Source organism: Portunus trituberculatus, chromosome 41, assembly GCF_017591435.1.
Source record: "Portunus trituberculatus isolate SZX2019 chromosome 41, ASM1759143v1, whole genome shotgun sequence".
In the NCBI taxonomy this organism is placed as follows: domain Eukaryota; kingdom Metazoa; phylum Arthropoda; class Malacostraca; order Decapoda; family Portunidae; genus Portunus; species Portunus trituberculatus.
The window spans coordinates 9,240,988-9,245,036 of record NC_059295.1 but is presented as its reverse complement, the minus strand read 5'-3'; positions in this window follow the sequence as shown (position 1 = coordinate 9,245,036).

Genomic DNA, 4,049 nt, shown 5'->3' with positions numbered 1-4,049 from the left:
TGGGTTGGTGATTTTATTTTATGATAAAAGAACAGAACGTGTTTTATATTGCCAAAAGGAAAGAAAAAGAGGCAATGGTGTCATGGTTTTCTTACTAAAGCCACAAATTTCCTATAAGAATCTTGTCCCGGGCGAACACACACACACACACACACACACACACACACACACACGCGTAGTGTAGTGGTTAGCACGCTCGACTCACAGTCGAGAGGGCCGTGTTCGAATCCGAGTAGGCGGCGAGGCAAATGGGCAAGCCTCTTAGTGTGTGGCCCCTGTTCACCTAGCAGTAAATAGGTACGGGATGTAACTCGAGGGGTTGTGGCCTCGCTTTCCCGGTGTGTGGAGTGTGTTGTGGTCTCAGTCCTACCCGAAGATCGGTCTATGAGCTCTGAGCTCGCTCCGTAATGGGGAAGACTGGCTGGGTGACCAGCAGGCGACCGAAATGAGTTACACACACACACACGCACACACTTACACGCACACAAACTGCAATATGTAATAGCACATGACAAGATACAACTTGGCAGAGAATTTTGAAGAGACTGAAAAGAAATTCAAAGAAAAGAAATTACCATAGTTTTATTTTACAAGGAACGTTTCTCCTTTTTCTTCTTCTTCGCCTTGTACTTTCTCTTCTGTTTGTGTCATTTACTTTCCTCTCCTCCTCCACTGTTTTATCTCTTACTTGAATTACTCCTCTAGTTTCCTCCTCCTCCTCCTCCTCCTCCTCCTCCTCCTCCTCCTCCTCTCCTCCTCCTCCTCCTCCTCCTCCTCCTCCTCCTCCTCCTCCTCCTCCTCCTCCACTTCTTCCTCCTCCTCCTCTGCCTTTTTTCTCACGGGTCGAGGCAAGTTTTAGTAAATGGAGGAAGGGAAGGAAGGGAAGGGAATCTTTCTTTGCTTCTCTCCATTACTTTCTCACCAAGCATCTCCTCTCCGCTTCTCTCCTCCACCTCCTCCTTCTCCTCCTCCTCCTCCTCCTCCTCCTCCTCCTCCTCCTCCTCCTCCTCCTCCACCACCATCTCCACTTCCTCTCCTCCTCCTCCTCCTCTTAATCTTTCTTTTCTTTTTTTCTTCCACATCCTCCCGGCACTGCATCTCTCTCTCTCTCTCTCTCTCTCTCTCTCTCTCTCTCTCTCTCTCTCTCTCTCTCTCTCTCTCTCTCTCTCTCATTCCTGCAGTTTATTCTAATCCATCTAATCTTTTTCCTTACTACTTTCTTAACTATCCTATCTTTCCCTCCATCCTTCCCTCCTTCTCTCCCATGGATCCCTCCTTAATTCCCTCCCTTCCCTCCTTCCGTCACTCTCCCTCCTTCCTCTGACATCCTCTGCCTGCATCGCAAGGTGAGGCACGGAGGGAGGAAGGGAGGGAGGGAGGGAGGGAGTGAGAGAGAGGGAGTGAGTGGGAGGGAAAGTTAGGGAGAACGAGAGCGAGAGAGAGGGAGAGAGAGGGAGAGGGAGAGGGACTTTTCTCCTCCCCGTGCCAGCCCGCGAAAATAGACGAAGGGAGAATCTTCATCACTTTGCCAACCCTCCCTCTCCTGGTGGTGGTGGTGGTGGTGGTGGTGGTGGTGAAGGCAATAATGATGATGTTTCTACCTACCTACGATGATTGATGTTATAATAATAATAATAATAATAATAATAATAATAATAATAATAATAATAATAATAATAATAATAATAATAATAATAATAATAATAATAATAATAATAATAATAATAATAATAATGATAATAACAGTAATAATAATAAAGATGTGATTAGTCCAAGATATTTTCCCCTTCCCTAAGAGGTGAACAGTGGAAAAAAAAAAAAAAAAAAAGAGGAGGAAAGAGAGGTGCGGGTGGCCTGCTGATATGCTTCTTGGAGACGTCAGCGGGGGATCAGTCGGAAGGGAGGGCAATGGCGCCGGGCTGGGCTTAATTGTGGCTAAATCCAGCAGGCGTCGCTCACCCGTGCCAGGATAATCTTGCGGGGCGAAAGTGTCATTTCGCGGGCTCCCTGGAGGATTGGCGGCCACTGACACCTGGCGCGAGGCGGGTGTCCTGGGCGGCGATGATGGGTTGTTTTGGGGAATGCTGGTGTTCCTTCGGCTGCTAACTGGCTGTAATTTGGCCAGACGTGTATATAAGACGGTGGTGTTCTAATAATACTAGTGGTACTTATATAGAGGGATTGAGAGTAAGTGTGCGTGGTGATGAATTTTGTTGACGATGACTTGTGTGGTGATGACTGGCACTAACAACTGATTACATAACTAATCCAATCAGTAACTAATTAATCGACAGGCCAGCTAATTTGTTAGCCACCTAGCTAAAGAACACATTGTCCTCATGAATAACAAATCAACTGACAAAAATTATCTAACCAATTGAGGAATGAAATCAATAAACTAAACAAACGACTAACTATATTAACTGTGCCGCTATTCCTTCATTGAAAACCTAACCTAATAAAACAAAACCAATCACGGGAGCAAATAACGCTTTTGGAAATGTACTTTTGTCAAACTGGTCTCTGTCTGGGTCTGTGTACTGAAATGCACACGACGTATACACTTACATTCAGAATACTACTCAGCAATATTCTGAGAAGACCGTCAAGTTTTTGGTGCCTTTTGTCTTACTGATAAAGCAGAATCCTTGTTACCATATTACAAGAATCACGAAACTTGAAGCTTGAAAACCGTCACGAACTTTCACAACTACTTGAGAAAAAAAATCACCAAAATATCTTAAGAAAACGGCCATTGACCTGCAATCATCTCTACATTTGCTCCAATCCACCTTCAGGAATAGCGTGAAAAACAAGTAAGTATGTGTTGCGTAAATACTAAATATTCATATTATTAAATATTTCATTTTAAATTAAGACTTACGGATAAATTTAGTTTATCTAACAGCGATCCTGACATTGAAATATGTAAGTATAGAAACTACTTATTTACGTCTTACATTACTCTCCGCATTAGTTTGTTGACTTCTAGCTGCCATCTATCTTGAATTTCCAAAACAGCAGCCAAGAGACCTCTTGGCTCCGGGAATATTTGGTAGTTAAGCGCTCTGAACAACATTGGAGCTAAATGTGCTACTTTGGTCTTAAGTCCACTTAAACAAGACCTAAACTACCGCTCTGTAGGGACGAAGGGACCGACCCTCGCTGATTCATGGATGACTCTGCAAATGGGAAGTAAATTCATGAAAATTCAAATCTTCCATCAAAGGAGACTACATTGTAAATTATTTGAAAAATATATTGTGGCAGTGCTACTTATTCATGCGACTCCGGCGTATATGACTAATAAACCCGCATCACCCGAAAAAAAAAAAAAAAAAAATATATATATATATATATATATATATATATATATATATATATATATATATATATATATATATATATATATATATATATATATATATATATATATATATATATATATATATATATATATATTGACTTAGTAGATGGTTGTATGGATAAGACATTTTAGTGTTATATATATATATATATATATATATATATATATATATATATATATATATATATATATATATATATATATATATATAAAATAAAACACTAAAAATGTCTTATCCATACAACCATCTACTTCTTTGTAAGTCCAATTAAAACCTGAAAACCTGACCACACCAAAACGTGAACTGTTCGGGTGGAACGCTTGTTGGCGAAATTCGGAAGTTCGGAGCTTTGCTGCTGGAAATAAAATGAAGATAGGAAATTAAGTAATCTTTACACCACCTAACATGAAGTGTCTCTCCTCTGCAAGATTATTTCTTATAAAAAATGTAGAAGAAATCAGCGAACTACTTTTTCTCTTCTGACTGTTTTTGCCCCTGTGCACAATAAAAAAAAAAAAAAAAAACTACAACAGTAACTTCCTCTGCAGTTTGTCTCCAGTCAATCCCCAAAAACTCTGATTTTCTTAGTCCTCTACTCACCACGTTATATAAAGAGTGCCAGGAGGCCAAGGGCAGAGAAGACAGAGGTAATACAGTGAAGAGAGCGTAAGACAGTGTAGC